At 36.7% G+C, this 13,791-nt stretch overlaps 1 protein-coding gene, 1 long non-coding RNA gene and 2 other non-coding genes across 10 annotated transcripts in view; 1 reads left to right on the top strand and 3 right to left on the bottom strand.

The window, feature by feature from the left end:
* Window positions 1–13,791, top strand: part of LOC124216388 (protein artichoke) — a 268,737-nt gene that overhangs the window by 226,671 nt on the left and 28,275 nt on the right. The window lies entirely within an intron of this gene.
* LOC124216390 (uncharacterized) lies at window positions 984–6,372 on the bottom strand. Its single transcript, XR_011176951.1, has 3 exons — window positions 6,016–6,372; window positions 1,685–1,771; window positions 984–1,346 (listed from the first exon to the last, which is right to left on the bottom strand). It is a non-coding gene; the product is annotated as an uncharacterized lncRNA (long non-coding RNA).
* On the bottom strand, window positions 5,083–5,201 carry LOC124218396 (5S ribosomal RNA). The gene has a single exon (XR_006883084.1). It is a non-coding gene; the product is annotated as a 5S ribosomal RNA (ribosomal RNA).
* On the bottom strand, window positions 11,081–11,199 carry LOC124218395 (5S ribosomal RNA). The gene has a single exon (XR_006883083.1). It is a non-coding gene; the product is annotated as a 5S ribosomal RNA (ribosomal RNA).

The following is a 13,791-nucleotide window of genomic DNA, read 5'->3' on the forward strand; positions in this document are numbered from 1 at the left end:
AGCAACGCAAATTTTTGTCGTTTTTTAACTTCAAACGTATCGTAAGTTAGTGATATATATATATGTAATATATATGTATACAATTGTTTATATCAAATCAAGGATCATTTTTTCCAATTTGTTTAAGAAAAATGTTGAATATATTCTAATTCCGATTTTCGTACATTTTAATTTTTTTTTTCAATTCTTTTTTCAATCATTTGTAAATGAAAAGAAACTTCTTTTTTGCGGATAATCTTCACGGGCTACCGCCTGCAGGTCGCAATTTTCAATCTAGGACAAAAAAAGGTAAAAGATTCTGGAAGAAGATGCCGAAATCTTGTGAAGATTTTTCAGAAATATTGATATTTACAAAAATGGCGTCAATTCGAAAGAGATAGTTAATTGTTTTCTGAAAAGAATCAGTCACGAATCGATCATAAAATCGTTAAATTTCTGTTGATCGAAAAAATCTGACGTGCTTCACTAGAAAATATCATTATAAGGCTACGGTTAAAATTTGGAGTTGATCGGTTGAAAATTGAAGGCGCACGTTCGTAACCCGCCTTGAAAAACACAGATTTGTGAAAAATGCATTTAAAAGACGCGCATTTGAAGCTCGCTCTCAAATTACCTACAAATTTGCAGAGATATTTAAGATGACTCAATGTTTATAGGTGAATATCTATTAATCGATCAGAATTAAGAAAATTCTGTCTCAGTATTTGTTTATAGAATATGAAATTTCTTACCAGAATCTGTATTCAGATAGTTTATAAGTCAAGTCGCTTACGAGAAAAAAAAAATTCAAATATTTTCGCATTTTTTTTTTTTTTGAGTGTTATTTAAATGGAAAACGGAAAAAATAAAATAGGCATCTGTAAATATCAATATTAAAAGCTCATATTTGGTCGAGATATTTTATTCGAGATGCTCTACCGAAATTTTGAAGCGGGTTTGAAAAAAAAAGAATGAATTTTTTTGGAACACCTTGTTACGCATTGTTCATATTTTTTAAATATTGTCCCCTTATCTCTTTGTCCCGTTTCTTGAACCATTAATGCTTATTTCTTGAATTCATCCAACCACTGATCCAATTCCCTGTCACCGAATAAGCAAAAGTGGCGTGCGCTGTTTTGTTTTCGTCCGGAAATACACGGGGTGCAGAGTGAGTTATCCTCGTCGGTTTCCTTCTTTATTGAGGGATTTCCCTTACACAGCATGTCGCGGATATACAACGCACATAAACGCGTGCGTAGCCGGAAAAGGCGTCGACTCGAAGGTTCCCTCGCTTCCGTAATCCGGACGGTCCTAGTTTCTCTCATATCGGACTCCGGGGGGATGGATGGCGGCGTCTTTCGGCTAACCTGGGGCAAAAAAGTTCGTGTGTTGAAAGTTCAAAACTCGTCAACTTGAGGGGTAACACCGCTGTAAGAACCTAAGTGAGCGTTTTTTTTTTTCTGGAAGAAAGGGTAATAAGATAATAATATTTAAAGAAGTTATTAGGCGCATATTCAAGTATAATAAAAAAAATTACGATCCACAAATATTTTAAAATGCCGACACTGAATTAAATATATGCCTGATAACGTAACTTCCTGAAATATTATTATCGTATTACCTTTTCTTCCATCAAAAAAAGAAAATGGTCAAAAAAAGCTCTGTTTTAGGTTTTTACAGCGGTGTTAGCTCTTAATCAACATACTTTATTTCCAGGGACTTCTTTCATCTTTTTGTATAAATTTATACCCCAAAAAACGTATTCCGGAGCTTCGAGGCACCGGACACAAGCCTGTAACGAAGTGAAGAACTACGAATAATATTTTTGAAATTATCGAATTATCATACTTGCTGTAAACTGTCGCCACGATTCTCGTCGAAGAATAAAAATTATCACTGATTAATTATTCCCGATAAAATATTTGACGCTAGAACATTGAAAGTTCTCTTCAGTGTACAAAACTTTATTCATTAATTGACTAATTTCAATTTCAACATACTTTTCGCATATTTAACTGCGTATAACTGGTCGTTTGAAATTCCTGTTCAACTCAATCGCGTTTGCCGTGTAGCCATATTGATCAAATCTTTCCTCTGTTGTCCCGTCATGAATCAAAAATCTCAGCAAACCTTTCTAAATTCAAGCCTTATTGTTTGACTTCTCAAATAATTGGATTAGTCATCACTCGAACTTGATACAAGGTTTCCAAAATATTTCAAACTTAATATCTTGTATTATTGACGTTTTATTTTAATTTTCTTCCTCTTTATTTGCATAATTTTTCGTTCAGTCTTTGCTCAACAGACGTGACAAGATTTTGTTTTCCATAAAAGTGGGACAATCGCGAGTATAAGACTTGCCTCAATCATCGTATAAAGTACGCAAACATATGAAAAGCATTTTTGGCACATGAAGGATTTCGCTGAAAATTTGTAACACACACATTGAATGGAAGGAACCCGTCGGAAGTAACAATGTTGTAAATTTTATTTTTTTTTATTTATATTTTTTTATTTCTATTCAATTTTGTGACAGGGCCAAAATTGCAGAATCGAGGCAAATGTCTCGTCGGCTTTGTTGTGGGATTAAACGAAGCAGGGTATATTCGTCTAAACGAAATTATTCTCCGCTTATACAATACCCTGGGACTTCCAGAGAGCGGCGGTCAGACGCGGGTGACACGCTTTGCCCTCGGCTAATTTATGCCGAAAGTTCAAAGTAGTCACGTAATTTGTTGGACGTTGAGAAATAAAATGCCGGGCGCACCCTGAGTTGAAAGAACGCAAAATGAGTCGGAGCTGCTTTGGTTGCATGTTAATTTGAAGTTCACGCCGCTGTACAAGACTTCTTGAAATTAGAATGGAGCCAGGATTTTATTTAATAATTTTTTTCAACGTTATTTTATTTTTTTTTTTTTCACTTGTCCTCGTTTTCCCTGCTAAAGTCCTCCGTACTCCTAATTATTTCACCCTCTCCGCGGAAAGATGTCACCCTTCTGTTCCCTTGCGATAAACCTCCATCGCACCTTGTACGAATTAATTATTCACGCGCAGCTTTTTCAAAGCTTCAAATATCCTCTTTCCGCTTTCCCTTGTCTGTATAATAAGATTATTGTTCTGTTATTTTTTATCTCTTCTTCTCAACCACAAATTGTTCCTTCATTCTGCATCACGCGTTCATCGACGTGATCGATCGGAATGTGAAGGAGATCGAAATAAAATGTAGACGATGAGAACGCTGACTCTAGAATTCCACGAAAAAAATTAATGACAGATGACTCATAAATCATTTACATTCGTTTTTAATACAATTATAGTGAACATAAAATTAAAGTTTGTACCGTATTAGTCTAGATTGATACACAATAACGCAATACTCGCTACTAATTTGAATCAAGCAGTGCAAATCATAGAGATGTAAAGTAAAAACAAATCACATAATAGTTATTCTTGTAATTTTGTTCCGAACAACAATTTTTCACTACTACTTTTCCTTGAATGACAATTTTATTGTCGTTCACATAAATTCATTTTGCTGCATGAACAATAATTTTAAACCCCCCAGAAAGGTATCTGATGTAATTGCGAGATATCATGCCAAGTAAACGATAGGAGAAAAAAATGTTCTTTTTCACATATCTTGCACTGAATTGGCAAATCACAATTTTTCCTAACAATAAGGCTTTTTTCTGAGTCCTTAGACTTTCCAGACATAGTCAAGTTGTACCGTTTTATTCGAGTTTTACAATTCAAGCCTATCAAAAAAATCCTCGATATTATTTTTCGCAGAATAATTAATAATGGCACTAACAACAAACCATATTGCTTCTATATTAATGCACCCCGTAGTTCCGTCAAACCTTTCATTTATTCGACTCTATTTTATTGACTGATAAATACAACAGAAATGTATAACTGGCTTTCACTTGAATTGCGGCAACGCCACTGTCTAATGACAAGACTGTTCACAAGACATTTTCTTGGCACAAAATACGCGCGCCTTATCAGAAGAATTACAGTTTGCAAATTTTGTATTAAATTTCTGTCGTGGAATTTCAATGGGTATTATTAAAAATTTATAAATTCCAGAACGTTGTATGCAATGAAAACTTCTGTTTTGTACGGTATTATAATTAGAATGATGCAAGTACGTACCATTGAAGGAACATAAAAATAACAATGTGACACACGTATATATATATGTATATATATATATATATTTATCATATACGATGTATATCTAACAATAACTACGTAACTAAATCGTGAGCTTTACGTAAAGTCGTAACGATATCATTTTCACTACGTACTGGAAATGAAGACCAAGAAACGTCCAAAACAAATCATTTGCATCGAACTGTGAGGTAGCCTTAAGGTTCCGTTAGGAGGGCATGATTTTTGCTACATACCAGAAGCATATACATATGCGCAAAGTGATGTTCAAAATACGTGTCAAATACGCGGATAACCGTAACGTAACAATAAAATTACGACAGGAGAATATGATTTTTCGCACATACCCGAACGTAGCCAGAGTATCGTCCGAAGTGCAGATTTCACATACAACCACAAGGTAGCCGCAATTATTAATGTTATAAAAAGTTATTGTCACATGAACGATAAGATCACGTTGAATACGAGACTGTCGATTTTTTTTACCAAATTATATTGATTTGATACATCGTGCGTAAAAAATTGCATAATAATGGTGAACGGAAAAATTTTCGTGAAAATACGAACAAGCAAACTCCTGAAGAGCATTTATAGAAGAAGTTACCTCAACGCAGGAACCAAACAAATCTGTGAATTGGCAAATTCGAAAAATGACACAAAATCGGTTTCTTGGGATCTCGAGACACCTCTGAACTGAGTGATGCAATGCTTATGGACAAAATGATGCGTAGCAAGATTACGCAGAAGTGAAAACTGTCAATGTATGAAATTTTGAAAATTTTTTGGATCCGTTGAGTTGCACTAATTTGACACCCAGTGAATGTCTAGCAATGAGAAAAAAACTACCAGGAAGTAAAATCGCGGAAAGACTCATTGGAAAAACCATTAAAATATACAAACTTCTTTGAAATGTTTTCAAGAAAAAAAAGATGCCAACGGCACGCGGTGTTCCCAAGCGGTCACCCATCCAAGTACTGACCGCGCCCAACGTTGCTTAACTTCGGTGATCGGACGAGAACCGGTGCTTTCAACGTGGTATGGCCGTTGCCGATGGTTAGGAATCTTTGTCATCTGATGTCAGAAGTCGAACAAATCTGCAGAGTGCAAGCGCATAGGTTGGGAGAATTTCGGCGTGTCAGGATCTCGAGATGAGTCTCAATTGATTGACCCAGTACTTGCGGACAAAATGATGCGCAGTGGGATTACGTGGAAGTGAGACCCGACAGTGGGTGAAATTTCAGAGCTTTTTCTGATTCACTGACTTACACCAATCTGACACCCAGTGAATCTCTGAAAATGAAAAAAAAACTATCAGGAAGTGAAATCGCGGAAAGACTCATTGGAAAAACCATTAAAATATACAAACTTCTTTGAAATGTTTTCAAGAACAAAAAGAAGATGCCAACCGCACGCGGTGTTCCCAAGCGGTCACCCATCCAAGTACTGACCCCACGCCCTATGTTGCTTGACTCGGTAATCGGATGAGGACCGGTGCTTTTTTTGCTTTGAAGAAAAGTTTATTTCAACCCACAATTAAAACACAGTGATAGATTTGGAATAGACAAGAAAAACATACAAAAATGTTAACTCTAATCATATCAGTTTGAAGTTCGTGACTGTTTTTATTCTATGATTTAATTTTCGTTGGGTGAAACCGTCAATGATGACAAGATGCAATTCACAATGGATGATGCTTTCATTTCGACGTTTCGGTAAGAACCCGCTTGCCATCGTCAGGTTTCTTAAATTTCAATAAATAACAAATTTTACAAATAGAGCTTTCAATTTCGTTATTATAAAAAAATGCCACTATTGAATATTATTAATGAGTTGTCGTTAGAAAATAAAATATTACAAACTTACATTTTTAGACATTCCTTAGCCTTAACGATGTTGCTTACATCGTGTTTCAGAAGGAAGTGACTATCCATCTGTCATTTTGACACTCCTAATGTTAATTATAACAACAATGTTTGAATTTCGTACATTTATCTACGCGATTGTTGATATACTGGCACTTTGTTTATATGACCTTCAACACATATTCTTTTTGCGACTTATAAAATTTCTGCGTAGAGGTGACTTAAATTATCAATATCAGTTCTTTTGTTGACGGTTGTAAGATATTGCCGAATTATTTATTAGCGTAAGTAAGTTATATTTGTAAATCAGTACAAAGTTACATAGCGTCGCAAGGAACAAGTAATAACGAGCTCGAGATGACGATGTTGTTCGTTTGCAATCCTATCGAGAAGTGATCGTCGCCTTCGAAGCGTCGATCCCTTAGCGATTCGTGGGACTCACCAGCCCCTTTGTCCTAGCCACTTATCGCCTCAGATAAACAGCGAGACGTTGGTCTCAAGTGGGCCCCTTTCGTCAACACGAGCATCGAGAGAAACTGATGCGTTCGTTGCGTTCACGGTATTGTTTCTCGATATGTGTATAATTTCTTTTATAATCCTTTTGTGCCAGTTTGTCTCTTTTTCCTAAGATTTTTACATTTTCAAAATTGAACTTATGCCCTTCAACTAATGCGTGATATGGCTAATGCCGATCTGTCTGGATCACGTGTTTTGATATCATATTTATGATTAGCGATCATTTTTTTTAAATGTTGCGAAGATTGACCCATGTAGCATTCATCACAATCTATACAGTTAATCTTATAGTTAATATTAGTTTGTTCAAGCGCGGGCGTTTTTGATTTTAAACATGTACATAAATTATTTAACGTGTTGGTGATTTTGTATGACACGTTGATGTTTTCTTTGCGCAGTGTATTTTTTATGTTCTGCGACAAACCCTCGATAAAGGGATTTGATCCTAGACATTTTTCATTGTTGTTACCACAATTATCATCATTACAACTATTGTAATGTTTATATATTCTTTGTTCCTGTAAATGTCTAATCAATTTGTCAGGATAGCCGTTTTTCTTTAATGTTTCACGTACTAGTTTTAGATTTCTTTTTCTAAACTGCCCATTCGAGAGTGTAATGCTTCCATCAAATGAACCGATCGCAACACTTTTTTTATATTGTAGCAGATGGTGTGAGTTGAAATTAATACATCTAGCAGACCAGGTTTGTTTATGATACCAATCTGTTTGCAATATTTCCTCATGATTAATTATCCACGTATCCAGAAAGCTAATTCTATTATTTTCTGCTAATTTATGCGTGAATTTTATACGTGGTTGATATACATACATTAAATGCATTCACTGATTGCTGAATATTGTCATTGTGTACACATGTAATTATGTCATCCACATATCTTTTGTAAAACATTTATTCAAAGGGCAAGGCGTTTATGACAGACTGTTCTAAAGTTTCCATAACAAGATTAGCTACAACCAGGCTGATGAGTGACCCCATGACTACTCCATAAATTTGCCTGTAAAAACTGTTACCATGTGCAAAATAAGTAGAATTTAAGCATATATCCACGGCCTTTATCACCTCTATTTTTGGAATGGCTGTATGTTTCGATATATGCGCTCAGTTTTTCTTTACAATGGCTATAACTAAATTGGTAGAAATGTTAGTGTATAGAGATGACACATCTAACAATATAAGTGAGTAATCTTTAGGAACCGTAATTCCTCTTATCTCTTTAGCAAAGGACCAAGAATCCAATCATATGACTAGTGAGTTTTAGCCTCCGATGCGAGCACTACGCGCTTGCAACATTCTCTCATAGTAGCTCTACCAAGAGATGCAGCTTTAATACGTTTCGTACGACCAATCGGAAATAATTGAAGTACCCTCAGAGGTTGCGATTTACAGTGTATAGACTGTATCATGATCAGAAAAGAGGCACAAAAACTTACCCTCCGGTTGCTTAAATTCTAATACCTCACATCAATACGTACCTAGACGAGATGCAGGAAATAAATAAAAGGATGGGGTGGGAAAGAACAGGGCCGAAAGATTATTTTACGTAAACACTTTGTTATAAATAATTGAATGACAACGGCACTTGAGGTACTCAAAATATACAGGTTCGCGGGATCCGATAATTCCAATTCTTCAAAGAACCTGCCGATCTCAGGGACAAATTATGAATAAGTTGGAACAGTTATTGAATTTTAGTTTAACGACCGAAGCTTCCAAGACTTTTGTGCCTGACAAACATACCGGTGCAATCTGCTCAAATTCCATTGGGTTCTTTATCAGGATTGCCGTTCCGCCGCCCTGCGTGGAATTCGGTCTGTCGTTTCTGATCATTGAATAATCCTCAATAGATATTTTGAATCGACTGCTAAGCTTTGTTTCACCTATAAGGACAAAGTCCGGTTTATACTTGGCTACTAACTCCGACAGGTTAATCCTACGTTGTATAGTAATAATCGAATTCACATTAATCGCGATAATATTGAGTTTGTCGACCCTGAGCTTGCTTACTGCCATTACGTGTCATCCGTTGAAAAAAGGTTATCGAGTTGGAAGTATAAATTTTGAATACTGAGCGAATTCTGAGCCACAGCTTCTTGTATCTTGAGTAACTGGTTATTGAGAAATTCAAAGAAATTTTTATTACCGTCGCTACCTTCATACTTTTGCGCTTCCGGTTTTTCAGACCTAATCTCTACGATCGAATCTGCTCCCGGATCCGATTTGGGGTTTTCTTGCCGCTCTTTATTTCTGGTGCCTGCTACGATTGCACTATAAGTGGACTTGGGATCTACCGCTTTGCTGATTTTTTGTAAAGCAATCTGTTTATGTTGGCTGGCTTCTTCAGTTTCTTTTCTAATAATCTTATCATACTCGACTAGCTTTGGGCAGCTTCGGTAAGATGCCGGATGGCCGTACGCTTTGCAATCCACACAGTAAATTATGGATCTATCGTTCAACGTGTCTGCACTCTGGGGCTTGATGCTACATTTCCCAGGTTCGTGAGAAATTTCGCATTTAACGCATCGAAAGTCAAGATTACAATTACTGGCCACATGGCCTATCATTTGGCAACGTTTGCATTGTATTCTGCTAGTTTTTTTCAGCGCTTCCCACGTCACTGCTTGGTACAAAATTTTTTTTACGCTTCCTAATTTCAACACATTACTATCCGTTGACATTTTTACTATGAATATAGGTAAGACTCTCTTAATTTTTTTCAAGTTTGCTGTTGAAAAACTTGAGACCTGTATGAATTCTAAGCCATCAACCTATTGTGCTTGCAAATATTCCAAGATATTCTCAGGGTCAAAGTCACCCTCGATACCCTTGAGTAAGACTGTTTTAGGTTTATCCTCGCTAGGGGTAAAGGTGTAGAAGTTAATTTTCCGTTCTTTCAGGCGTTCGCAAGTCTGTTTGTACTCCTGCTTGTTGCTAACTTGGATCAAATGTTTATTATGTCTGATTCTTTTCATGTGAAAATTTCGAGTATTCATTGTGATTGACATGAAATTTAGGATGACTTTAGCTGTTTGACCTAATGTTACAATTGGAGGAGGTTTCATTTGGTTTTTTTGGAATTGCGAGGACATCGCGGTACTGGTTGGCTGGCGTGACGTCTGTTGTCGTTGTGGAGAAGACCTTGCCGCATCTTGGCGCTGGTTGTCGAAGGAAGCACAAGGAACGTCCGGGTGAGAGTTGTTTGGAAACGCAGCTGGATCGCTGGTCGACGGAGGTTGTTGATGCTCATCACATCGTAATCCGCTCACCTCAGGGAAGTTGTTTTGTTTACGGTTGGCGTAAACATCTTTCACTGGTTTGGATTCCGGCTGTGGTAGCGCGAGCATCGTAGCGGAATGATTTGTCCTCTTTTTGAGCGACTCAATTTGAGAAGCTAGTTCCAGGTTCGATTTTTTCAGCTCTTCAATTTGGTGCAGCGCGTTAGTTAGTTTCAACTCTGGTTCCGAAGGTTCATGAGCTATTGATCCGATCCGGTTTGGAGCAGCTGTCTCAGGAATCCCACTGTCCTTTGGTGCCCCGGCATCCCGGTTGTCGGTGTTTGTTTCCGTAGTTTTGCTAATTTTTGGAATTTCGCAAAATTTTGATGGTCCAGATTCCACTACGATTTCAGGCTTCATCTTTTTCCTTACTACGAGGTTGGGTTTAGGCATGTATTTCACACCTTTGCCACGTCTTTCTGATGCCGAACTGATCGTCGAAACAGCCGGTGTTTTTCCGGATGCGCTAGTATTTTTTTTAGCACTGCTGAGCAAAAGCTTATCGTCCATGTGCATCGATATTGGTTCATCGTCGATGTTAGCCTCCGAGATGATTATTGAATCATTTGATAGGTTCGCGGCTTTTCTTTTCCTTTGCGACTTAGTCGGTACCTGGAGATTGCTTGGAGGTGGCGGGGTTTCCATAGCTTTATGATGGCGATAACTTGAAATTTGGCGGCAGGGGGTGAGGCTCCCTGCCAACACGTTCTCAACTTCATTTGGGAAGATGCGTTGATGTTCGCTCACTAAAGAATAAACGAATTTATCCGTATCTCGCACTTCTCGCGCTACGACTTCACCACCAGGCAAATACTTTGGCCAATAACATAAATATGTCGTAATCGGTCAAGAGCACCGCGCTGACTGACGAGAACCGGTGCTTTCAACGTGGTATGGCCGTTGCCGATGGAAATGAATCTGTATCATCTCATCTCGAAAGTCAGACAAATCTGCAGGGTTTGCAAGCGCGTAGGTTGGAAGAATTTCGGCGTGTCAGGATCTAGAGATGTCTCTCAATTGATTGACCCAGTGCTGGCGGACAAAATGATGCGCAGCAAGATTACGCGGAAGTGAGAACCGTCAATGTGTGAAATTTCAGAGCTTTTTCTGATTCACTGACTTACACTAGTTTGAAACTCAGTGAATCTCTAAGAAAAAATACTGCCAGTAGGTAAAATCGCGAAAATCATCGTTGGTAAAATCATAAAGATATGCGAACTTCTTTGAAACGTTTTCAAGACAAAAAAAAGAAGATGCCAACGGCACGCGGTGTTCCCAAGCGGTCACCCATCCAAGTACTGACCGCGCCCAACGTTGCTTAACTTCGGTGATCGGACGAGAACCGGTGCTTTCAACGTGGTATGGCCGTTGCCGATGGAAAAGAATCTCTACAATCTGATCTCGGGAGTCGAACAAATCTGTAGAGTTTGCAAACGTGTAGGTTGAAGAAGACTCGGCATCTCAAGATCTCGAGATGTGTATCAATTGATTGACCCAGTACTTGCGGACAAAATGATGCGCAGTGGGATTACGTGGAAGTGAGACCCGACAGTGTGTGAAATTTCAGAGCTTTTTCTGATTCACTGACTTACACTAGTTTGAAACACAGTGAATGTCTAAGACAAAATACTGCCAGTAAGTGAAATCACGGTAAGACTCGTTAAAAAAGACCGTCCGAAACTGCGAACTTCTTCGAATCGTTTTCAAGAAAAAAAGAAGATGCCAACGGCACGCGGTGTTCCCAAGCGGTCACCCATCCAAGTACTGACCGCGCCCAACGTTGCTTAACTTCGGTGATCGGACGAGAACCGGTGCTTTTTTTTTTTTTTGTGTTTATTGATGCCAAAATATACATAGTTTTTTATACAAAGATATCCTCAACAAACAAAGGATGTTCATTTTTGTATACATTTTTTTAGACTTACAGCTAATGCGATACAAAGTCGTTTAACGCTATTACATGGTTTTTTTATAATCGTGCGATTTTTTATTTTACATTATGTAATTTCTTTAGACAATAGAGTCATAGGATTTGCGCTTGCGTATTTTTATATATGGTTGGTTTCAGAAAAAGGCATAAACTGAAACGTTTTTTTAACATTTTCGTTTGAAATAAAAAAAAAAAAGAAAGAACGAGAATGGAGAAGGATTACAAGGACGGTGCAAGGAAAAGGGGAAAGGAAAGACGTATTTACAATATATACATAATTGTTTTTACATATAATACATTTATGTACACTGTTTCGCTATTAATCCTACACCGAAAGAGTCGGTAGTCATAATATCTATAAACTAGATGATAGTCAGTCCTTACATATTCTTTTATATACAAAAATTTATACATCTAACCACCAATATTTATTTACATTTTGTCTGTGTTTATCTTCTATATCTCGTTTAGATATATTTTTATTAAATCGCCACTTGATATTTGGATCATTTTGTACAATTTTGGGGTCAAACAGAAACTTTTTGTTAGAAACGGCTCTATGTATGTGATAAAAGTATGGAATGTTATTGTTATCTTGTATGTAATTATTTTGATCTAAGTAAAGGAAAGCTTCAGGGGGAATAAATCCTGTTTCTAGTGTGCTATTGAAATATAGTGGGTTGGGGTATGTTGATCCAAATATCAAGCTATTTTCGTGAACTTTTGCGGTATTGGCGAAGTGATTTCTGATTAATTTGAGCATGTGACAATCTATACGGTGCACTTTAGCCATATCATAAATTCTTTTGTTGCTTATCAATTTTTGATAATTTGACGATTCAGAGCGGTAAGTACCCAGACATGCTCGCAGAATTTTTCTTTCAAGAACTCTGATTTTTTCCATATTCACTGCTGAAACATTATACCAAATAGGGCAGCCATAGGTAATTACGGGTCTGATTAAAGCTTGATAACAGAGAATTTTTATTCTAGAATTTAATTGCTTTGAGTAGAATAGTTTTTTCAACTTAAAAAAGGCGTTTTTTGCTTTTTGTAGTTGGATTGTCACATGCTTATTAAAACAGAACGTCTCATCTAATTGGAGACCGAGATATTTAACATCCGTTTGATGTGGTATAAGTTCTCCTTCGTTCGATTTTTCGTAGATTTGAAAGTTTTTTGCTCTTTCTCTTTCTGATTTGCTGAGCTTACTAAGCATAGGTCTAAATAATATCGTTTCGCATTTTTTCGCATTCGTTTTCAATTTCCACGTACAATAAAAAGAGTGAACTTTTTCAAATAGATCTTGAAGTAAGCTTTGCAAGTCAGATATTTTTTTTCCTATGACATAAATTATTAAATCATCCGCGAATGCTATTGCGCGCGTATTGCCTGAAGTTCCAAGATCGAAAAGACTAAGAATATCGCTGTTATATATATTAAATAAGATAGGTGCGTTAACCGTACCTTGTTGCATGCCGTTTGTGACTATAAAATCGAGACTAGATAAGAGACCGCCTAAAGAGGTAACAAACGATTTATTGTTTATCATGTTCCAGATCATTTTAATGAGATATTTAGGAAACTTTTTTTTAATAAGTTTATAAATAAGACCCTCGATCCAAACAGTATCAAATGCTTTTTCGAGATCGATAAGCATTGCCGCAACTTTTTGTTTTTGGTTTAATGCGTAATTAATATCTGAAGTTAGTTTATTAATAGCATGAATGGTAGAGTGTTTGTATCTAAATCCGAATTGATTTTCAGGAATCACGTTATTTTTATTACAGAACGTAAGTAGAGGTTTATTAACTATAACTTCAAATACTTTACTAATATTTGGAAGTAAACTAACCGGTCTGAGATTCGACGGAGATGAGCCGTCTTTATTTTTTTTCACTAGTGGAATGACTTTTGCTTTTTTCCATTCTTTTGGAAAATAAGTATTGTTTAAGCAATTATTAAAAATTATAGTGTAGAGATGAATGACTTTAATTGGCAAATTTTTTAAAACAATATTAGGTATTTCATCTAA

Source organism: Neodiprion pinetum, chromosome 4 (assembly GCF_021155775.2).
Source record: "Neodiprion pinetum isolate iyNeoPine1 chromosome 4, iyNeoPine1.2, whole genome shotgun sequence".
NCBI lineage: Eukaryota > Metazoa > Arthropoda > Insecta > Hymenoptera > Diprionidae > Neodiprion > Neodiprion pinetum.